Here is a 25,604-nt window from a genome sequence, read left to right as displayed (position 1 = left end):
CACGGCCTGGAAGAGGGGCCCACTTGCAAGTCTCAGGAGCCATACGCCAATACCAAGGACTTGTGGGTCAGTGGCAGAGACAAACTGTGGCAGGACTGAACTGAAGGATTAGACTATTGCAGCAGCTTTAAAACTCTAGGATCACCAGGGAGATTTGATTGTTAGGGCCACCCCCCCCTCCCTGACTGCCCAGAAACACGCCCCATATACAGGGCAGGCAACACTAACTACACACGCAAGCTTGGTACACCAATTGAACCCCACAAGACTCACTCTCCCACTCACCAAAAAGGCTAAGCAGGGGAGAACTGGCTTGTGGAGAACAGGTGGCTCGTGGACGCCACCTGCTGGTTAGTTAGAGAAAGTGTACTCCACGAAGCTGTAGATCTGATAAAGTAGAGATAAGGACTTCAATTGGTCTACCAATCCTAAAAGAACCCTATCAAGTTCAGCAAATTCCATGAGGCCAAAAACAACAGAAAATTATAAAGCATATGAAAAAACCAGACGATATGGATAACCCAAGCCCAAGCACCCAAATCAAAAGATCAGAAGAGACACAGCACCTGGAGCAGCTACTCAAAGAACTAAAGATGAACAATGAGACCATAGTACGGGATACAAAGGAAATCAAGAAGACCCTAGAAGAGCATAAAGAAGACATTGCAAGACTAAATAAAAAAATGGATGATCTTATGGAAATTAAAGAAACTGTTGACCAAATTAAAAAGATTCTGGACACTCATAGTACAAGACTAGAGGAAGGTGAACAACGAATCGGTGACCTGGAAGATGACAGAATGGAAAATGAAAGCATAAAAGAAAGAATGGGGAAAAAAATTGAAAAAATCGAAATGGACCTCAGGGATATGATAGATAATATGAAACGTCCGAATATAAGACTCATTGGTGTCCCAGAAGGGGAAGAAAAGGGTAAAGGTCTAGGAAGAGTATTCAAAGAAATTGTTGGGGAAAACTTCCCAAATCTTCTAAACAACATAAATACACAAATCATAAATGCTCAGCGAACTCCAAATAGAATAAATCCAAATAAACCCACTCCGAGACATATTCTGATCACACTGTCAAACACAGAAGAGAAAGAGCAAGTTCTGAAAGCAGCAAGAGAAAAGCAATTCACCACATACAAAGGAAACAGCATAAGACTAAGTAGTGACTACTCAGCAGCCACCATGGAGGCAAGAAGGCAGTGGCACGATATATTTAAAATTCTGAGTGCGAAAAATTTCTAGCCAAGAATACTTTATCCAGCAAAGCTCTCCTTCAAATTTGAGGGAGAGCTTAAATTTTTCACAGACAAACAAATGCTGAGAGAAGTTGCTAACAAGAGACCTGCCCTACTGGAGATACTAAAGGGAGCCCTACAGACAGAGAAACAAAGAAAGGACAGAGAGACTTGGAGAAAGGTTCAGTACTAAAGAGATTCGGTATGGGTACAATAAAGGATATTAATAGACAGAGGGGAAAAATATGACAAACATAAACCAAAGGATAAGATGGCTGATTCAAGAAATGCCTTCACGGTTATAACGTTGAATGTAAATGGATTAAACTCCCCAATTAAAAGATATAGATTTGCAGAATGGATCAAAAAAAATGAACCATCAATATGTTGCATACAAGAGACTCATCTTAGACACAGGGACACAAAGAAACTGAAAGTGAAAGGATGGAAAAAAATATTTCATGCAAGCTACAGCCAAAAGAAAGCAGGTGTAGCAATATTAATCTCAGATAAAATAGACTTCAAATGCAGGGATGTTTTTGAGAGACAAAGAAGGCCACTACATACTAATAAAAGGGGCAATTCAACAAGAAGAAATAACAATCGTAAATGTCTATGCACCCAATCAAGGTGCCACAAAATACATGAGAGAAACACTGGCAAAACTAAAGGAAGCAATTGATGTTTCCACAATAATTGTGGGAGACTTCAACACATCACTCTCTCCTATAGATAGATCAACCAGACAGAAGACCAATAAGGAAATTGAAAACCTAAACAATCTGATAAATGAATTAGATTTAACAGACATATACAGGACATTACATCCCAAATCATCAGGATACACATACTTTTCTAGTGCTCACGGAACTTTCTCCACAATAGATCATATGCTGGGACATAAAACAAGCCTCAATAAATTTAAAAAGATTGAAATTATTCAAAGCACATTCTCTGACCACAATGGAATACAATTAGAAGTCAATAACCATCAGAGACTTAGAAAATTCACAAATACCTGGAGGTTAAACAACACACTCCTAAACAATCAGTGGGTTAACGAAGAAATAGCAAGAGAAATTGCTAAATATATAGAGACGAATGAAAATGAGAACACAACATACCAAAACCTATGGGATGCAGCAAAAGCAGTGCTGAGGGGGAAATTTATAGCACTAAACGCATATATTAAAAAGGAAGAAAGAGCCAAAATCAAAGAACTAATGGATCAACTGAAGAAGCTAGAAAATGAACAGCAAACCAATCCTAAACCAAGTAGAAGAAAGAAAAGAAATAACAAGGATTAAAGCAGAAATAAATGACATAGAGAACAAAAAAACAATAGAGAGGATAAATATCACCAAAAGTTGGTTCTTTGAGAAGATCAACAAGATTGACAAGCCCCTAGCTAGAATGACAAAATCAAAAAGAGAGAAAACCCATATAAACAAAATAATGAATGAAAAAGGTGACATAACTGCAGATCCTGAAGAAATTAAAAAAATTATAAGAGGATATTAGGAACAACTGTATGGCAACAAACTGGATAATGTAGAAGAAATGGACAATTTCTGGGAAACATATGAACAACCTAGACTGACCAGAGAAGAAATAGAAGACCTCAACCAACCCATCACAAGCAAAGAGATCCAATCAGTCATCAAAAATCTTCCCACAAATAAATGCCCAGGGCCAGATGGCTTCACAGGGGAATTCTACCAAACTTTCCAGAAAGAACTGACACCAATCTTACTCAAACTCTTTCAAACATTGAAGAAAATGGAACACTACCTAACTCATTTTATGAAGCTAACATCAATCTAATACCAAAACCAGGCAAAGATGCTACAAAAAAGGAAAACTAACGGCCAATCTCCCTAATGAATATAGATGCAAAAATCCTCAACAAAATACTTGCAAATCGAATCCAAAGACACATTAAAAAAATCATACACCATGACCAAGTGGGGTTCATTCCAGGCATGCAAGGATGGTTCAACATAAGAAAATCAATCAATGTATTACAACACATTAACAAGTCAAAAGGGAAAAATCAATTGATCATCTCAATAGATGCTGAAAAAGCATTTGACAAAATCCAACATCCCTTTTTGATAAAAACACTTCAAAAAGTAGGAATTGAAGGAAACTTCCTCAACATGATAAATAGCATATATGAAAAACCCACAGCCAGCATAGTACTCAATGGTGAGAGACTGAAAGCCTTCCCTCTAAGATCAGGAACAAGACAAGGATGCCCGCTGTCACCACTGTTATTCAACATTGTGCTGGAAGTGCTAGCCAGGGCAATCCGGCAAGACAAAGAAATAAAAGGCATCCAAATTGGAAAAGAAGAAGTAAAACTGTCATTGTTTGCAGATGATATGATGTTATATCTAGAAAACCCTGAGAAATCGATGATACAGCTACTAGAGCTAATAAACAAATTCAGCAAAGTAGCGGGATACAAGGTTAATGCACATAAGTCAGTAATGTTTCTATATGCTAGAAATGAACAAACTGAAGAGACACTCAAGAAAAAGATACCATTTTCAATAGCAACTAAAAAAATCAAGTACCTAGGAATAAACTTAACCAAAGATGTAAAAGACCTATACAAAGAGAACTACATAACTCTACTAAAAGAAATAGAAGGGGACCTTAAAAGATGGAAAAATATTCCATGTTCATGGATAGGAAGACTAAATGTCATTAAGATGTCAATTCTACCCAAACTCATCTACAGATTCAATGCAATCCCAATCAAAATTCCAACAACCTACTTTGCAGACTTGGAAAAGCTAGTTATCAAATTTATTTGGAAAGGGAAGATGCCTTGAATTGCTAAAGACACTCTAAAAAAGAAAAACGAAGTGGGAGGACTTACACTCCCTGACTTTGAAGCTTATTATAAAGCTACAGTTGCCAAAACAGCATGGTACTGGCACAAAGACAGACATATAGATCAATGGAATCGAATTGAGAATTCGGAGATAGACCCTCAGATCTATGGCCGACTGATCTTTGATAAGGCCCCCAAAGTCACTGAACTGAGTCATAATGGTCTTTTCAACAAATGGGGCTGGGAGAGTTGGATATCCATATCCAAAAGAATGAAAGAGGACCCCTACCTCACCCCCTACACAAAAATTAACTCAAAATGGACCAAAGATCTCAATTTAAAAGAAAGTACCATAAAACTCCTAGAAGATAATGTAGGAAAACATCTTCAAGACCTTGTATTAGGCGGCCACTTCCTAGACTTTACACCCAAAGCACAAGCAACAAAAGAGAAATAGATAAATGGGAACTCCTCAAGCTTAGAAGTTTCTGCACCTCAAAGGAATTTCTCAAAAAGGTAAAGAGGCAGCCAACTCAATGGGAAAAAATTTTTGGAAACCATGTATCTGACAAAAGACTGATATCTTGCATATATAAAGAAATCCTACAACTCAATGACAATAGTACAGTCGGCCCAATTATAAAATGGGCAAAAGATATGAAAAGACAGTTCTCTGAAGAGGAAATACAAATGGCCAAGAAACACATGAAAAAATGTTCAGCTTCACTAGCTATTAGAGAGATGCAAATTAAGACCACAATGAGATACCATCTAACACCGGTTAGAATGGCTGCCATTAAACAAACAGGAAACTACAAATGCTGGAGGGGATGTGGAGAAATTGGAACTCTTATTCACTGTTGGTGGGACTGTATAATGGTTCAGCCACTCTGGAAGTCAGTCTGGCAGTTCCTTAGAAAACTAGACAGAGAGTTACCATTCGATCCAGCGATTGCACTTCTCGGTATATACCCAGAAGATCGGAAAGCAGTGACACGAACAGATATCTGCACGCCAATGTTCATAGCAGCATTATTCACAATTGCCAAGAGATGGAAACAACCCAAATGTCCTTCAACAGATGAGTGGATAAATAAAATGTGGTATATACACACGATGGAATACTACGCGGCAGTAAGAAGGAACGATCTCGTGAAACATATGACAACATGGATGAACCTTGAAGACATAATGCTGAGCGAAATAAGCCAGGCACAAAAAGAGAAATATTATATGCTACCACTAATGTGAACTTTGAAAAATGTATAACAAATGGCTTATAATGTAGAATGTAGGGGAACTAGCAATAGAGAGCAATTAAGGAAGGGGGAACAAGAATCCAAGAAGAACAGATAAGCTATTTAACGTTCTGGGGATGCCCAGGAATGACTATGGTCTGTTAATTTCTGATGGATATAGTAGGAGCAAGTTCACAGAAATGTTGCTATATTAGGTAACTTTCTTGGGGTAAAGTAGGAACATGTTGGAAGTTAAGCAGTTATCTTAGGTTAGTTGTCTTTTTCTTACTCACTTGTTATGGTCTCTTTGAAATGTTCTTTTATTGTATGTTTGTTTTCTTTTTAACTTTTTTTTTCATACAGTTGATTTAAAAAAGAAGGGAAAGTTAAAAAAAAAAAAAGAAAAACAAGGAAAAAAAAAAGATGTAGTGCCCCCTTGAGGAGCCTGTGGAGAATGCAGGGGTATTCGCCTACCCCACCTCCATGGTTGCTAACATGACCACAGACATAGGGGACTGGTGGTTTGATGGGTTGAGCCCTCTGCCACAGGTTTTACCCTTGGGAAGACGGTTGCTGCAAAGGAGAGGCTAGGCCTCCCTATGGTTGTGCCTAAGAGCCTCCTCCCGAATGCCTCTTTGTTGCTCAGATGTGGCCCTGTCTCTCTAGCTAAGCCAACTTGAAAGGTGAAATCACTGCCCTCCCCCCTACGTGGGATCAGACACCCAGGGGAGTGAATCTCCCTGGCAACGTGGAATATGACTCCCGGGGAGGAATGTAGACCTGGCATCGTGGGACGGAGAACATCTTCTTGACCAAAAGGGGGATGTGAAAGGAAATGAAATAAGCTTCAGTGGCAGAGAGAATCCAAAAGGAGCCAAGAGGTCACTCTGGTGGGTACTCTTATGCACACTTTAGACAACCCTTTTTAGGTTCTAAAGAATTGGGGTAGCTGGTGGTGGATACCTGAAACTATCAAACTACAACCCAGAACCCATGAATCTCGAAGACAGTTGTATAAAAATGTAGCTTATGAGGGGTGACAATGGGATTGGGAAAGCCATAAGGACCACACTCCACTTTGTCTAGTTTATGGATGGATGAGTAGAAAAATAGGGGAAGGAAACAAACAGACAAAGGTACCCAGTGTTCTTTTTTACTTCAATTGCTCTTTTTCACTCTAATTATTATTCTTGTTATTTTTGTGTGTGTGCTAATGAAGGTGTCAGGGATTGATTTTGGTGATGAATGTACAACTATGTAATGGTACTGTGAACAATCGAAAGTACGATTTGTTTTGTATGACTGCGTGGTATGTGAATATATCTCAATAAAATGAAGATTAAAAAAAAAAGACTCTGGACACTCATCATACAAGATTAGAGGAAGCTGAACAATGACTCAGTGTCCTAGAGGTCCACAGAACAGAAAATAAAAGAACAAAAGAAAGGATGGAGAAAACAATACAAAAAATAAAAAAGGATCTCAGGGATATGATAGATAAAATAAAATGTCCAAACCTAAGATTCATTGGTGTCCCAGAAGGGGAAGAGAAGGGTAAAGGTCTAGAAAGCATATTCAAAGAAATTGTTGGGGAAAACTTCCCAAACCTTCTTGTGCCAGTTTGAATGTCTTGTGTCCCCCAAACGCCATTATCTTTGATGTAGTCTTGTGGGGCAGAAGTTTTGGTGCTGATTAGATTTGCTTGGAATGTGCCACACCCAGCTGTGGGTGATGACTCTGATGAGACTCAACGAGAAGGAACTCAGTGCAGCTGTGAGTGACGTTTTGAAGAGGAGCAAGCTTGCTAGAGAGGAACGTCCTGGGAGAAAGCCATTTTGAAACCAGAACTTTGGAGCAGATGCCAGCCACATGCCTTCCCGGCTAACAGAGTTTTTCCGGACGCCATTGGCCATCCTCCAGTGAAGGTACTCGATTACTGATGTGTTACCTTGGATCCTTTAAGGCCTTAATACTGTAATTGTGTAGCCAAATAAACGCCCTTTTTATAAAAGCCAATCCACCTCTGGTGTTTTGCATTCCACAGCATTAGCAAACTAGAACAGATTTTGGTACCAGGAGTGGGGTGCTTTTGCTGCTGAGTCTGCAAATACCAAACATGTTGGAACGGCTTTTCAAATGGATAAGGGGAAGATTCTGGAAGTACTGTGAGGAGCTTGATAGAAAAGGCCAAAACTGCTTTAAAGAGACTGTTTATGGAAATATGGACTCTAAAGATACTTCTGATGAGAACTTGAGCAGAAATGATGAATGTGTTGTTGCAAACTGGAAGAAAGGTGATCCTTGTTTTAAAGTTGCAGAGAATTTGGCAAAATTGAGTCCTGGTGTCAGATGGAAGGAAGAATTTGAAAGTGACAACCTGGAATACTTAGCTGAGGATATCTCCAGACTACATGTGGAGGATGTACCCTGGCTTCTTCTTGCAGCTTATAGTAAAATGCGAGCAGAGAGAGATAAACTTAGAACTGAACTCTTGGGTTCAAAGAAACCAGAAGCTGATGGCTTGGAAAATTACGAGCTTCCAGGGGGTGGAATCCCAGAAGCTACAGCCCAATGTGAGATGTAACCAAACATGGAACCCAGCCACCATTTCAGTACAAGCCAAGATTGGAGATGGAATTATCCAGAAAGGATGTGTGGAAAGTTCTATTGTCTGATGGCTTTGACCCCTGCATGCTTCATGCAAAGCCAACAGAATTTTTGTGAGATCTTTACAGACAGAGCCATTGCCAATCTGGACTGGAGAAGACAGACAAGGAACAAATTGAAGGAAAAATTTCTTTAAAGACAGAGCCATGGAGGTTGAGGTCTGGAGTCAAGAGGCCTTGGGCTGGGAGAGTGGAGCAGCCCACACGCATGGAAAGGTGAGTTTGCCCCGGAGGTCGATGGTGGGCATTCCACCTTGATGCTCTGGAAGAGTTTTGCCACCCAAGGTCCCAAAGAGGATGGAACACATTCCCAGGGAATTGGGGAGAGCCTGGCTGCCACCACACTGTTCTGAAGGGGTTGAGCGGGTGCCCCGGAGATGGAAGGGAATCCAGGAGCTGCCCCAATGTTTGAGGACGGTGGGGCCGAGAAGGTGGTCTCCCTAATGTGTGGATATGTTGGAGCACTCTCCCAAGTGTTTGGAGAGGAAAGGGCTGCCACAAAGGCCCTTAGGAAGGGTTAGACTCCCGCTCTCTCAAGCCCCAAGGATGCAATGTTGTTCTGTAAATGACTCTCACACTTTGAAATCTAATGGAGTTTGTCCTGCGGGTTTTAGGAACTGTTTTGGTTCTGTGAACCCTGTTTTCCTTACTCTTTCTCCTTATGGCAATGGGATGTTTATCCTATGAATGTCCCTCCTTTGTATATTGGAAGCATATAGCTTGTTCTAAGTCCACAGATCCAAAGCTAAAGGAGAATTATGCCTTAGGACCCACCACATCTGTAATTGATTTTGATAGGATCTTGTATTTAACTTTTGTTACTGAAATGATTTAAGTTTTTGTGATATTGTGATGGAATGAATGTATTTTGTACTTGGAAAGATAATGTCATTTTGGGGTCCAGGGGGTGGAATGTGCCAGTTTGAATGTATTGTGTCCCCCAAACGCCATTATCTTTGATGTATTCTTGTGGGGCAGACGTTTTGGTGCTGATTAGATTTGCTTGGAATGTGCCCCACCCAGCTGTGGGTGATGACTCTGATGAGATATTCCCACAGAGGCATGGCCCCACCCATTCAGGGTGGGACTTGATCAGTGGAGCCATATAAATGAGCTGACTCAAAGAGAAGGAACTCAGTGCAGCTGTGAGTGACATTTTGAAGAGGAGCAAGCTTGCTAGAGAGGAACGTCCTGGGAGAAAGCCATTTTGAAACCAGAACTTTGGAGCAGACACCAGCCATGCGCCTTCCCAGCTAACAGAGGTTTTCCAGATGCCATTAGCCATCCTCCAGTGAAGGTACCCGATTACTGATGTGTTACCTTGGACACTTTATAGCCTTAAGACTGTAACTGTGTAGCCAAATAAACCCCCTTTTTATAAAAGCCATTCCACCTCTGGTGTTTTGCATTCTGCAGCATTAGCAAACTAGAACACGTCTACACAATATAAATACACAAAGCATAAATGCCCAGTGAACTCCAAATAGAATAAATCCAAATAAACCCACTCCAAGACATATTCTGATCAGACTGTCAAATACTGAAGAGAAGGAGCAAGTTCTGAAAGCAGCAAGAGAAAAGCAATTCACCACATACAAAGGAAAGAACATAAGACTAAGTTGTGACTACTCAGCGGCCACCATGGAGGCAAGAAGGCAGTGGCATGATATATTTAAAACTCTGAGAGAGAAAAATTTCCAACCAAGAATACTTTATCCAGCAAAACTCTCCTTCAGATTTGAGGGAAAGCTTAAATATTTCACAGACAAACAAATGCTGAGAGAGTTTGCCAATAAAAGACCTGCCCAACTTCAGATACTAAAGGGAGCCCTACCGACAGAGAAACAAAGAAAGGAGAAAGAGATATAGAGAATTTTAAGAGACATATATAGAACTTTACATCCCAAATCACCAGGACACTCATTTTTCTCTAGTGATCACGGATCTTTCTCCAGAACAGACCATATGGTGGGACATAAAACAAGCCTCAATAAATTAAAACAAAACAAAACAAAACAATTGAACATACTCAAAGCACAATCTCTGACCACAGTGGAATACAAATAGAAGTCAATAATTTTTGAATTGTAACTCCACTATTTACTTCCTACATGATATAAAATACACAAACTCTAATGACAAATCAGTGGTTTTGAACTCAATGTAAAATACTAATTTTTGACAAGAACTATATAAAGGTGGGGGAATGGAGGAGTACAGGTACATAGTTTATGTGTCCTATTGAAATTAAGTCGGTATCAAAGAAAAACAAGATTGTTATGGATTTAAGAGTTTAATTTTAAGCCCCACAGTAAACACAAAGAAATTATCAGAGATGAAAAGCAGAGTATGGGTTAAGAGAAATGGGGGAAGGGGCAATGGGCAGTTAAGAAATGAGTGTAGGGTTGCTGTTTGAGGTGAAGGGAAATTTCTAGTAATGGATGGTGGGAAGGTGACAGCATTACAACATTCTAAATGTGATTAATCCCACTAATGGAAGGCTAGGTAGCGGGTGGAATGGGAAGATTTAGGCTGTATATATGTTTCCACAATTGAGGAAAAAAAAAAAGACAGTCTAAATAGATGACAATTGAATGCCAAGGATGACCCTGGATGGGATCTGTGGATGGAGGACAGGAGGCTCAAAGGGACACAGTCAAGACATAAGGAAAACGAAAGACAGAATGTAAGCTTTGTATCATTGTCGAATCTCTTGTACTTCTTAGCTGCGCTTAATGGGATTGCATAAAAGAATGTTCTTGTTCATGGGAATTCTATATGTGAATTATAGTGTTTGTTCAAGGATGTGTGCAGCAAGCTCTCATATGTTCAGAAAACAGAGCAATAGATAGGGAGGGAGGGAGGGAAAGAAATAGTGGTGTGACAACATGTTAAAGTTAGTGGATCGGAGTATGGGGGGGGTCAGGGAATGCTGGAGTTCTGTGTATGGGGTTTATATTGTTTTTGCAACTGTTCCTATAACTTTGAATTTATTTCAAAATAAAATTTAAAAAAAGTAAATTATTGGACATATGAAAATACTGGATTGTAGATTGTAGACTTCATATCAATGTTAAATTTCTTGAACTTGATAACTGTACTAAAGGGGGATACATAAGTGAATATTGTAGTTCTCAGGAAATATACATAGTAATATTAAGTGTTTAAGGAGCTTGATGTATACAATCTACACTCAAGAGTTCAGAAATGGATTGATAAATAGACAGATAGAATGATAAAACAAATGTGGCAAAATTTTAAAATTAGTAGATCTGGTTATGGGGGTGGAGGTATGTTGGCATTCTCTGTATTTGTTTTGTATTATTTTTGTAATTGTCTTGTAAGTTTGAAAGTGTTTCAAAATAAAAAATTAAAAAAAAAAAAAAGACATGGTAACTAAATGCAGGGTGGGGTTCTATTGCATCCTGGACTAGAAGAAGGGTATCAGTGGAAACATGGTGAAATTCTAACAAGGCATGTCATTAGCAGTGTTGTATAAATGCAAGATGTTACCATTAGGAGAAGCTGTTTGAAGGATATATGGGAACTTCCAGCTCTATTTTTGCAAATTTCTGTAAGTCCAAAATTATTTCAAAATAATTAAAAAATTATTTTAATAAATTTCTCCATTAAAAAAATGGAGAAATAAAGACTTTCTCAGATTTAATCCTATGTATTAGGTCATTGATGCTATTATAAATGATAACTTTGTAAAATTTTATTTTCTAACTAATGATGGTATATTAAAATGCAATTGATTTTATTGTGGGGAACCAAGCCTTTCATGTTGTTTAGACCATGTCCAGGGTAGCAGCCTGGAAAGCTGGGCCGCAAGCCTGCATGGAACGCCGTGCAAGCACACCTTGTAAAGATATGTGTCTTGTGACTATGACAACAGCATTAACCATTGACCCCAGATTGTTCCTTCTTATCTGCAGCAGGATGTAAAGATTGACATCTGAGAGACCCTGCTTGCTTTTGCTCACATAGCGTAGTCTTGCTTTGTGTAACAAACGAATAAATAACTGGAGCACAGGTGCATTAGCACCCACTTGGCACACGATGCAGTGGGTCCCCTGCTCCCTTAAATCTTAATTTTGCGTCTGTGTTTCATTCCTGCATCGCCCTGTCAGCAACATTTTATTATATGACCTTGCATTTAGAAACCTTGATAAACTAATTTTTTAAACAAAAAATTTATCTGTATGTTATTCTGAACTTTATAATGTACACAATATATAACTGCAAATAATGATGCTGTGGGAATGCAAAATGGAGCAGTTGATGTGGAAGACAGCCTGGCAGTTCCTCAGCAAGTCAAGCACAGAATTACCATATGACCAGGAAATCCCCCTCCAGGTGGGATTGAAGAGACTTCAAAGCAGAGACTCAAACAGACGTTTCCACACCAATGCCCACAGCGGCATTATTCACAATTGCCAAAAGATGGAAGCAACCCCAGCATCCATCAACCAATGAACGGACACACAAAATGTGGTGTACACACACAATGAAACACCATTCGGCCATAAAAAGGAATCAAAAGTCCTGATACGTGCAACAACATGGATGAACCTCAACGTCATGCCAAGTGAAAAAAGCCAGACACCAAAAGGACAAACATTGTATGATCTCACTGATAGGGAACAATCAGAATATGCAAACTCACAGAGTCAGAATCCAGGACACAGGTCACCAGCGGATGGGGTGGGGGTAGGGAATGGGAAGCAAAGGCTCAAAACGTAGAGGTTTTACTTGGGAAGATGGAAAAATTTTGGTAATGGATGGTGGTGATGGTAGCACAATGCTGTGAACGCAAATAACAGCACAGAAAGATATGCATTTGAATGTGGCTAAAAGGGGGAAATTTTAAGTTGTATATATGCCATTAGAATACCAATTTTTTAAAAAGCATTCAACTGCACAACACAAAGAGTGAACCCTAAGTTAAACCATGGACTATAGTTAATAGTACAATTATAAAAACGTGCCTTCATCAGTTGTAACAAATGTACCACACCAATGTATGGTGGTATCAATAATAGGGTGGTAAATGGGAATCCTGCATTTTATGCATGATTGTTCTAAACTCACGACTTAATTAAAAAAAAAAAAAAAAAAACATTGCTGGAAGAAATTAAAGAAGACCTAAATGAATAAACACACATCCTGGGTTCATGGATAGGAAGACTTAAAATTACTAAGATGTCAATCCTAACCAAAGTGATTACAGATTCAATGAAAACCTGATAAACACTACCAAAATTCCCTCTAAAAATCTGTGCCAGTTTATACAACTATTAGAGAATTCTTGACTGTTAAGTAAATATATACATACTGAGGTTCCTGCGCGTTGCTGGTGCTGCAGGAGAAGTGGAGGAGACGGCCCCCCGGCCGGGAGTCACGGCGCCAGCACAGTCTGTCTCAGTGCATCCGGGCTGCTGCAAATTTTTATATGCACAGAATGAGGCTGAGATTAGTCCTTTAACTGCTGTACCCCCACACCAGTATGTTCTTTGTTATCTTGGCATTTTCTTTGGTATTGGGGCCAAAAAAGGAATCCAAGGACCTGAGAATCCCTCCCCAGAGGTAGTAGTGTTGGAAAGTGATTCTCAAGTTTCAGCGGGAGGTGAGGGCTCTCTCCCCCGCACAGTCTGGGGTGTCTGGACCCTCGTGACACATGGGGCCTCCAATTCGGGGCATCTGCCAAGGAATTCATGGCCCTAGGGGGTATCAGCTCTTCAGTTCTGAAACCGTATTTGAATTCCCTCTTGTTTTTTTAGAAGAATTGTTTTCAGTTTTATTGGAAAAAATCATTACACTTCAGATGAATAAAGAAAAAAATACAGTAAAATTAGATTCGGAGCATTCACCAAAATGCAACTTAGTTATCTCATAGGAATATTTAATTCAATCACTAGAAAAGTAACAAAAGGAAAAAGAAATATTTACCTTCAAATTCACTTTAAACAATAAATTATCATAATTCATTTAAAAGGTTTCTAATAAGTAGAATCCAGAAAGTTTTTGAGTTAAGGACAAGGCTAGGAATTTGCCTGACACATATTCATTTTGGGGATACAGACTGTACACATAATATCATACAATTATTTTTCCACAAAGTTAAGAGCAAACATGCTATATTAGCAAAAGTTAAAAAAAAAAGTCGTTAAAATGTAAAAACCAGTAAAACATTTATTCATCTCACTATTTCAAGTCCATGCTCAGTTCATTCAAAAAATTCTTTTTTACAATCAGTCAAATTCATTACATACTAAAAATAACACCATATTTATATACAAATAAATTCATTTTCCCAGTAAGAGCTAATCTTCTTTTAAGAAAATTTTATACATATTCACAGTATATAACATCACAGAAAACCCATATTTCACCTAAATGTCTCTGAATTGTTGTATTACAAGATGGTAGTTCACTGTGCCTGATATTTGATTGAGTTTTGCCCAATGTCTTCCAGTGTTTGGCTGTTACAAATAGTGTGTTCTATTGTCCATCTTCCTCTATAAAGAGGGTGCAAAGTTAGTGCCTTTAAACTATCTTGCAGATTTTTAGATAAAGGGAAAATCTTTTCAGTATAATTATTGCTGTGAATGGAAACACTCCAAGACCTCTTCAAGTGCTGTTTTCCTTTTTCTGATCATTTATTGATATTTCCAGGATTAGTTTTTTAATTCAGTGTGTAAGACCAGATTAAGTGCTTCTTTTTTTTCAAATTAGGTTGAAACTCCAATAGATCTACTGTATAATCACAGCTTTTGTGATTTAACATCATGTGCTGAAATAGTTAAGCACTGTTTCACATCTTTAGCTGCCTCTCTAGAAATCATAGGTGGTGATTTTTTAGGTTTGTGTGCAAGTCTGGATCCATCATGTGGAAACCAAGGAATAAATCTTGATAGCAGATGAGTAGGAAAGTCCTGAATTGCTTTCTCTGCAATTTTTGGCAGTTTTGAGGGGTTGCTTTCATATGGTTGATAATGTACTATTACTTCTGTAGTCATTCTACAGTAATCTGGTTACTCTTAATGAAGAGAAAATTTCTTAGCGAGTTCCTCAGACGGAGTAGAGTCCGTACATCAGCTTCTGCAGTTACATTCTGTCTGGTGAATGCATGGGCACTGATCAGAGAGAGTGACGTACCAGGTATCCATTCCATTCTAGATGGAGGCTCTCAAACCTTTCAGCACCAGCAGGTGCTCCTGTTTGGGGGGATTCACTTCCATCTTGACCGGCACTACGGACCCACTGCTGAGGAGGTTCAGCCTGGCCTGGAAGAAAACAGGAAGGGTGCGTTTGGGAAGACCTAGTGTCAAACACTTCCAACAGCTTCTCTGCCAGTGGTGCCTTAAATTCTCCTTCTACTATGTCCTTTAAGGAAGCAATGGCTTCTTTTCATCAAATTCATTCCTTGTGTCATAGATATCTACACACAAAGTACTTCTTCATGTTCCAGCCATGTTCTCACACTGCGACTTAAACCACTGTCGGGTCATATTTGAATTCTTGATTCCAGAATGCCTCTTTCTTTAGCAAGTTCTTCCTAGTAGCACCACCAGGGAGTCAGTCAATTGTCCTTGAACTAGGATTCTGGAGACTGGTTTCCGATTTCAAAATGGATGTGCAGTTTCTTCCAGCTCCTTTTGGTAAATATTCTTGAGTACAAGTCTGAGGCTGGTTCTCTTCCTGGGATGCTCTTCTCCTAAGGAGTGTCCAGACCCCTGCTGGCTCTGCCTTGGGTATTTTGCTCTGTGGTTCTGAGACCTTTTCATTAGTTCAAATGGGCTCCGTGCCTCTCAGCCAGCCAATCACCAGGTGTTCCCATAGGATGCAACTCCATTCCTGAGATCTGAGTAAATTTCATCACCTCCACAAGCTTACAGTTTTGAGGCTGAGAAAAATGTCCAAATCAAGGCATCATCAGGTGATGCTTTCTTACTGAAGACTGGCTGCGGGCGATCTCTGTCACATGGCAAGGCAACATGGCAGTGTCTGCTGTTTTTCCCTTCTCTTCCGGGTTTCATTGCTTTCAGTTTCTTGCTTTGGCCTTTTCTCTTTCATTCCTTTTTATGGCTGGATAATAGTCCATTGTGTATATAACACATTTTGTTTATCCATTCATTTGTTGATGAATCCTATGGTTGCTTCATCTTTTAGCTATTGTTAACAACGCTGTCATAAACATTCACATACAAATATCTTTAAGAGTCCATGTTTTAGGGAACATAGCAAGAAGTGGGACTGCTGGGTCATACGGTAATTCTATAGCTAACTTTATAAGCTATACCGATTTCCACAGAGGTTGCACCATTCTTCCTTATCAGTTATTACCTTAATGTAAATGTATTAAATTCTTTAATTAAAAGGCAGAGATTGGAAGTATGGATAAAAAAACATGATCCACTACATGCTGTCTATAGGAGACTCACTTTAGATACAAAGACACAAAAAGGTTAAAAGTAAAATGTTCAATTGAGCAAGAATTATGAACATATACACAACTAACAGCAGAGCTAAAAATTATATGCAGCAAAACTTGGTTTCTGGGGAGAGTGTGGCCACCATTTCAGTGCTCAGAGAGGACAGGGCTACTATTCCAGTCAGCCCTGGGGACAAAGCATCAAGCCACAGATGATGCCCAGGCCTTGACTTGTTTGCAGTCAATGAACCCTGTTTTCCTTCCAATTTCTCCTGTTTGGAAGGGGAATGTCTATCCTATGCCTGTCCCACCACTGTATTTTGGAAGCAGATAACTTTTTTCTACATTCCACACATCCACATGTAGGGAGGAATTTTGCCCCAGGATGGATAACATCCATAACTGATTTAGAAGAGATTTTGGAGAGTTACTGAAATGGCTTAAGGTTTTTGGGATATTGGGATGGGGTGAATGTATTTTGCATGTGGGTCTGCATGTGAAGTGTTATGGACAGACTCATACACCACTTGCCCCTCCCCAGGCATGTTCAAGTCCTATCTCCCAGTTCTGCGAGCGTGAACGCATTTGTAAGCGGGATTTTGAAGATGTTATGAATTAAGGTGAGGCCAAACTGAATCAAGGTGGCCTCAATCTGAGGTCTCAAACACAGAGAAAATGTGGACTTGGGAGGAGACAGACTGGATGAGAGAAGGACACATGACAAAGGCAGAGATGGAGTTACAGATGGCCAGCCAGCCAGCTGCCACCAGAACGCTGCTGACTTCAGAGAATACACAGGCCTGCCGAAACTGTGATTTTGTACTTCTAGCCAAACAGTGAGACAATAAATTCCCGTTGTTTAAGCTATCTAGTCTGGGATACTTGTGACAACATCCCTGGCAAACTGGACAAAGTACCTGAGGGCCATACAAGAGGCGATGTTGAGTAAGTAGCTGGAGAGATGCCTCTGGAGCTCACAGAAAAAGCCGAAATCCCCTGTAACATCTCCCAGGTTTGTTTCTGTGACCCCTCTTGCCACCACACCTGCCCCACCCAGGGCGTATCTGCTTTGCTTTGGCCACACCCTACCTCCTTGATGTCAGTTCTGATGCTGAGGCCAGTGACAAAGGCATTCCCAGAGGTCATGTGCTCTTCCCCAGTTAGCATTTTGAAAATGGATGTTTTCCCAGCTCCATTGGGGCCCAGAAGGCCAAAACATTCCTCTGATCTAACAACGAAGGAGACCTGTTTCACAGCCAGCAGGGGCGTCTTCTTAAAGTACACCTGAGAAAACCAAAGCAGGACATGCCCAGTAAGAGGCCTGGAGGCCACAGTGCAGAAGGCTCCGCTTGCTTGATTGCACCCGTGTACTGGGGTAGGTCTGAGCTGCCCTCGGGGCCCCAGAGCCTCTCACTGCACCCAGGCTTAGTCACTGTCTCCTCCCAGCTGTGACTGCCAGTAGGATCTGGTCAGGTTTTCTCCCTTCTCTCCGCCTTCCACAGTCAGAACTTCATTCTCTAAAAGTAGCCACTTCCCTTCTGTCTCTGAAGCAAGCAAAGTTCTTTTGATCTTTTGATGGTGCTTGAGTTTTATTTTATTTTTAATTATTTTTTAAACCACCAGTGACTATAGGGAAACAAAGAATAAGACTAACAAACTTAGGGGAAATATTACAAAGTTCCTGGATGTTTGATGAGTCTCTTGATAAAATTCTCCCTGGGGCCCACAGAAGACTAATAAGGCTTGGCTTGAATTTTCTAAGCTCCCTCTCCCCGCCTCCTAGATCTAGGAGAAACTGAGCCGGTCCCATCCACGCTTCCAGCTTTCCTATCTTCTTGGGATTCAGGTGTCTGGGCCCTGTCCTGTCCCAGGCCCTCCTGTCTTAAAGGGGCACACAGGCGAGACAGTGAAAGGGCTGAGTTGCTAATTTCTGTCTTTAGGTGTACAAATGAACTCAAATGTGACTCAGTCACAACCAGAGAAAACCCACTCTGAGACTGTCTCCACTGAAACTCACCCAGGACATCTGCCAATACTCCAAACCTGCAGGAAGAGCCACGTAACCTCAGCAAAGTGACTTCAACAGGCTCCTTCCTTATGGAAGGGCCTAGAAGAATCATGGCCTTTACCTTTTAAACCCAAATCTGACATTACCTTTGACATTTCTTTAACAACCAGGGGATTATTCTCATACAACTTTTGCAAATTTGACCGGATACTTTTCTTCTCCATTGCCACATCTTGGTCTCCAAGTTCAAATGCTTCGTCAAGTAACATTGCCTGCATTCCCAAAAGAAGGACCAAAGATGTCATTTTTTGTTTTTTTTTTTTGCTAGGGTTGGAGGCAAGATAGAGGGAAACAAGGGACTAGATCCTCTCTGAGGAGAACCTAAGGGACCCAGCCCAACCTCAGTACCCACCCCTGCTCTCTCTCTCTCAACACACACACGTGTGTGCGCATCCATGACAACTCCCACCCCAAGGGCAGCTACCAGTGTTCAAGGCTGAACTCAGGTTGACATGACTACGTACTGTGGTTGTGGGATCTATATGTGGCATTGACTTATGAGGAAAGCTAAGAGTGAAATCCTGCAATGTAAAGTTATAACAAGGGCCTATTTTCTCGAGTTTCCTTGGGTGCCCTTGCTCTGGGGAAGGTATTCACAGCAAGAGCTGAATGGACAGACCTTTCTCCTATCAGGCTCCTGGATGTCTGTGGGGAAGAAGTATTCCACAGAGTGACTGGTTTTGGAAAACCCAGGGACTTGTCTGCTTCTTGGCTGAGTTAAGAGAGCCACTCAAGTACGCAGGGACCAGCTTATTCCTGAGGTCACCGGACAGCCCAGCGAGACTCTTCCTTCCTCCCCTACCAGTCACTGTGGGTCCTCGGGCATGAGGCCTCTCTGCCCTGAGGTTAGACTAGACGTTTCCAGGCCCCCTCTGATGCTCAGAATCGAGGCTGCTATGGATCACAGGCGGAAGCCAGGGAGCCAGCTCCTTGACCCGCCCCTTACCCTCAGAGGGTCACACTCTGACTCACTAACTGAATGCTTCTTCCTGCAGAGTTCAGAAATCTTGGCTTTCAGTCTCCACAAGGCATTGGTTTCAATGAGGAAAAGCAGGACGAGGTACACAGGCCCGAGGACAGCCAGGGCCGTGAGGTATTTCCCCACCCCTAGAGACTCCCAAGCGTAGATGTTGCTCTGGGTCACATATCCCTCTGCTAAAACAGGACAAAGAGATGTCAGCAAACTTTAGATGATTTTCTGAGCTTCTCTTCATCTTTTACATATACAAGGTAAGTTCCTATAATAATAAACAGTATTTAAAAGAAGCATTATCGTCAACCACAGCCCAACAGATGATAAACATTGAATAGTATTTTGCTTCCCTTGCTATAACCAATATTCTATAAAAATAATGCAGTAAAACAAATGCTTTCTCAAGGAATATCCCTATCCATATGACAATTATTTCTGATACAAAATATTTCTGTTTTGTTCTCCTGTCAATCATTAAGTTTCACTTGAAACTTCAACTGACCAGTCATATAAAAAACACTCAGGAGACTATGTTCTCTTTTTAATTTCTTTTTAATCCTTTAAGTTTATTTTAAATACATATATTTTTAAATTATACACCATGGAGCCAAAAGGTGGAAACAACCCAGGTGTCCATCATCAGGTGACCAGATGGGCAAAGTGTGGTGCCCACTCACAATGGAGTAGTGCTCAGCCATGAAAAGGAGTGAACTTCCGATCCACGCTGCGGCACATCTCGAGGATGAAGCTTGAGAACCTCATGCTGAGTGAAATAAGCCAGACCCACACGGAAAAACTCTGTATGATTTCACGTCTATGAATGATGTAGAAATAGAAAATTCATAGAGATAGAAATTATATTAGAGGTTTCCAGGAGGGAAGGGGGAGATTCTGTTTGGTGGGTGTTTGTAAATTGCGAAAATTTTAAAATAAAATTAATAATAATAAAAAAGCTGAATTACCCTTCCTAATGTTCTAAAGGCTGTTTCAGAGGATTTAGAAAAGGAGCAGTGACATTTCCCATCATAAATAAAAGAGAGAGGGCAGCTTATAATGCAGATATTAATGAAACGTGTATACAAAGAAAAGGCATTTTTGAATTTTCAGAGGCTACACAATAGAATAAAACTAAAAATGCAAAGTCATGGAATTACTCCGCTATGCCAAGAAGACGTTAACCTGAAGAAATTCATCTGTCATATCTAATATGAATAAAAGCCACCTGTATCTGATTGCATGGAAATAAATTAATTGATTAATCAGTCTTCAGTTTAAATTTCTATTATCAAAGCTGATTATCTATTTGTAGTGCTTTTAAAATTTCATTTCTTAGCAGCAGAATCCTCTATTTTTCCAACTGAAATCTTACAGAACAAATAAAAGTGAAGCTGTTCTTTTTGAAAGAAAGAAAACAAAACAATAAATACACACTCAACTGGATAAGAGACATGTATGAGGTAGAAAGTAAAGGTACTTCTCCATTCTCCAAAATCATTGTTACAGTTTTGTGTATAATCAATTTTTAGATATAAGCACAAAAAATAAAAATGGAATTATACTATGCATTATCTTCTCCAACTTACTAGTTTCATTTAATAATATATGATGGACATTGACCATATCAGGACATAGAGATGAAAATAATTCTTTTTCATGGTTGCATCATTTTCTGTTTTATGCACATAATTTGTTAACCAGCCTCTATTTGATGGGCATTTAAGACATTTCTACATTTTTATGTTTATAAAGCAATTTTGAAACAAACATTCTTTTATATATAATTTCACAAGTTTATATATAATTTCACAAATTTCACAAGTTTCACAAATATTCTACAAGATAAATTTCTAGAAGCAGAGATTACTGAGTCAAAGGGTCTGCATTTTGAACATCTAGTAGATAGTGTCAAATTGTCTTCCGAAGAATTTGGTCTTACCAACAGCTATCACAATGCCTAGATCCATATCACTGATAACACTAGATATTATTTATCTCTTTAAATCTTTACCTTTCTGAGGGATAAAATATCTTGTTTTAATTGACATTTCTCTGTTAGGGACACTAAGTATATTTTCATATGATTATTAGACACTTTTTCTTCTATATCATTTACATCTTCTGTTTATTTTTCCTAAATTGTAATTTCCATTTGTAATTTTTTTTGTTCACACACACATATGTAAATAACAAATAAACTCTCTGTAATTTATATATATATATAGTATTTTTGCTATTTAACATTATTTATTGTGTCTCTTCCCATAGAGCCTTAAATTTTTATGTATTTAAATACTTGTATATTGCTTAGCGTTTTCTGGGTTTCATGGCAAGTTCTGGGAGTCTTCCACACCACAAAGTTAGAAAAATATTCTGTATTTTCTTCTAGTCTTTAAGTTGTTAGTTTTTTAATTTAGATATTTAATGAACCTAGAATATATTTTTGCTTATAAATTAGAAAACCAATCTAATATTTCTCCCAAATGGATGGTCAATTGGCCAAATGTTATTTACTGATGAATCCATTCTTTCTCTACTGGTTTTAAAATGTCATTTTAAACATTAATGAAATTCCTATATGTTACTGGCTTTTCCTGTGAATTTGTCCTTCCAAATAAGCTTAAATATATAAAATATTATCTTTTTAATTGGAAAAGTAAACAAACTAATTGCTTAAGAAATGCAGACAATTTAGAAAGTGTAAAATAAAAAATACCACCAACCCCACTGCCCTATGATAACTAACCACGGTTAACAGTTTGGTGTGCAGCCTCCCTAATTTTTTTACTACAAATATATAAACATAAATGTGTATTTTAGAAAATGGAATCATAATATACATAATTTTCTGCAAAGTGCTTTTTCATTTTCATGGAAATCTTAACAAAAATGAAAGTAAGACATCAAAATTGTGAGGTGCAAATTTGTGGTATGCAGTGCTTAGTGAGAAATTTATAAGATTAAATGCTTACATTAGAAAAGAAGAAAGTTCTCAAGTCAATAATCTACGCTCTCAGCTCAAGACACTACAAAAAGAACAGCAAAATAAACTCAAAGCTAATAGAAAGAAGGAAAGCATAAAGCACAGAAATCACTGAAATTAAAAAGAAAATCAATAGAGAACAATCAATGAAAACAAAGCTAGTTCTTCTAAAAGAACAATAAAATTAATAAACCTCTACAAGGACTGGCCAAAAAGAAAAGGTAAAGAAAGAATGAAAAAAAGATATCATATCACAACCAGACCCCACACACATTAAAATGATTATAAAGGAATACCACAAACAGTTCTGTGCACATAAATAAGACAACTTGGATGAAATAGACCAATTCTTTGAAAAACCACAAACTATCAAAACTCAACCATGAAGAAACAGATTGAACAGTCCTATAACTATTAAAGAAATTGAGTTTGTAGTTAAAACCCTTCTGAAACAGAAATCTCCAGGCTGATAGTTTCACTGGCAAATTCTACCAAATATTTAAAGACATAATAACACCGATTCCACATAATCCCTTCTAGCAGAGAGAAGAGGGAAGGACATCTTCGAAATCATTTCGTAAGGCCAGCAATGTCCTGATGCAAAAGCAAAGACAATAAAAGAAGTGCAAACTACAGACTAATATCCCTCATGAATGCTGATGTAAAAATTCTAAACAAAATACCAGCAAATTGAGTCTAGCAATTTATTAAAAAATGACTAATACAGCATGACCGAGTAGAGTTTATTGAGGGGATGCATGGCTGGTTCAATATTTGAAAATCAATCAAAATAATCCACTATATTAACAGTCAAAAGAAGAAAAAGTATATAATCATATCAATAGATGCAAAAAAAGCATTTGACAAAACTCAACAGCTATTCATAATAAAATCTCTCAGCAAACTAGAAACAGTGGGGAACTTCTTCAACCCATTAAAAGGCATCTGCAAAATCCTTCCTCCCTCCCTCCCTCCCTTATATTCTAAACATCTGAGAGTAGGCTGTGTACATTCTGCTTAATTACCACTTAATATCTCCACGATATTTCCAAGGACAAGGATATTCACTTATGTACCAAATAAAGTACGATGACCAACGTCAAGAAATTTAACATTGTTATCAAGCATACAGGCTATATTCCAATTTTTTTCAATTGTTCCAATAATGTCCTTTTGGATATTTTCTCCCAGATTATTATTTCTAGTCCAGGATCATGTACTGCTTTTAATTGTCATGGTCTCTTCAGTTGTTCTCTTTTTTAAAATGGTGATAATTTATATACAACATAAAATTTCCCATCTCAACCACTCCAAAGCATACAATTCAATGGCATTAATTACATTTACAGTATTGTACCACCATGACCGCCAAAATTACTGAAACTTTCCATCACCCCAGAGACTCTGCACCTATTATGCATTAACTCTCCATTACACTCCCCCCACCCCCGTGTAACCTGTATTCTTCTTTCTGTCTCTATGAATTTGCATATTCTAGTTATTCCATATAAATGAAATCATACAATATTTGTGCTTTTGTGTCTGGCTTATTCACTTATTTCACATGAAAGTTCCATTCATGTAGTAGGAGCATGTAAACATTTCTTTTCATGGCACAGTAATATTCAATTAAATGTATGTACCACATTTTGTTTATCTATTCATCTGTTGACGGAAATGAGATGATTCCACCATTTGGTTATTGTGAATAGCACTGCCAAGAACACTGGTATACAAACATCTGTACAAGTCCCTGCTTTCAATTCTTTGCAAATTGAGATCCCCAAATCTGTTGGGAATGCCACGTCATATGTCTAACTTTTTGAGGAATTGCACAACTGTTTTCCACAGCAGCTACACCAATTTACATCCCCACCAACATTAAATGAGATTTTCTATTTCTCTGCTTCCTTGCCAGCACTATTATTTTCCATTTTAAAAAATTTATAGTCATTCTGGGTGTGTGATGTTAGTATCTCATTATGGTTTTGATCTGCATTTCCCTAATGGCTAATGATGTTGAACATCTGTTCATGTGCTTATTGGCCATTTGTATTATCTTTTTTAGAAAAATAATTAGTCAAATCCTTTGCCCATTTTTTTAAGTGAGATGATTCAATATAAATCTTTTATTTAGGGTTTGATTTTTTTTAACTTTCATTCTCTTGTTTTTTTTTTACTTTTTTATTGTGAACTATAACATATATACAGAATAGTGATAACTTTCAAAGTATGATTTAACAAGTTGTTAGAGAGCAAATTTCAAAGAATGTTATGGGTTGCAGTTCCACAATTTCATTTCCTTATTTTGAGACACAACATACATACAGAAAGGTGATAACTTTCAAAGTATGGTTTAACAAATAGTTATATAGATAATTTCAAAGAATGTTATGGTTTACAGTTCCAGTTTCAGTTATTTCCTTATTGTAAAATATAACATATATACAGAAAGATGGTAACTTTCAAAGTACAATTTAATAAGTAGTTATAGAGAAAATTTCAAAGAATGTTACGGGTTACAGTTCCACCATTTCTGTTATTTCCTTCTAGCTATTCTAATACCCTAGCATTTAAAAATTTTTTATATATTCAGTATTCATAATCCTTTGTTGAATCCTATCTTAATTAATTGCTTTCTCGATTTCAGGGGTATCTACCTTTGCCCATTTTTAAAATCGGGTTGTGTGATGGTGTGAAGCTGTATGTACCTCATAAAAGTATGTTCTTAACGTTAATCCACTCCGGTGGGTGTGGACCCATTGTAACTAGGATCTTTTGGAGAGTAGGCTCTTAAGATGTGACTCAACTCATTCATTGTGGATCTTAATCCCCATACTGGAGTCCTTTATAAGAGAATGAAATTCAGACAAGAAGAGAGAAAGCCATGGAAGCAAGAAGCTGAAAACAATGGAACCTGGAAGAGAAGGGAGAGACCAGCAGATGCCACCATGTGCCTTGCCATGTGACAGAGGTGTCCAGGATTGCCTCCAGCTGGTCCTCAAGAGGAAAGCATCATCTTGATGATGCCTTGATTTGGACGTTTTCACAGCATCCAAACTATAAGCTTGAAAGCTAATAAACTCCATAGTTAAAACCAATACATTTTATGGTTTTCTGCTTTGGGCAGCTTAGCAAACTAGAACAGGTTGTT

The 25,604-nt window shown here is 38.6% G+C and overlaps 1 protein-coding gene and 1 pseudogene across 12 annotated transcripts in view; both read right to left on the bottom strand.

Moving 5' to 3' along the window:
* LOC119517700 (ATP-binding cassette sub-family A member 17-like) overlaps nt 1-25,604 on the bottom strand; it is a 153,644-nt gene that overhangs the window by 32,871 nt on the left and 95,169 nt on the right. The window lies entirely within an intron of this gene.
* The window catches only part of LOC119517703, a 51,996-nt pseudogene continuing 40,651 nt past the window's right edge, over nt 14,260-25,604 (bottom strand).

Source organism: Choloepus didactylus, chromosome 21 (genome assembly GCF_015220235.1).
Source record: "Choloepus didactylus isolate mChoDid1 chromosome 21, mChoDid1.pri, whole genome shotgun sequence".
NCBI lineage: Eukaryota > Metazoa > Chordata > Mammalia > Pilosa > Megalonychidae > Choloepus > Choloepus didactylus.
This window is presented reverse-complemented; position numbering and strand designations above follow the sequence as displayed.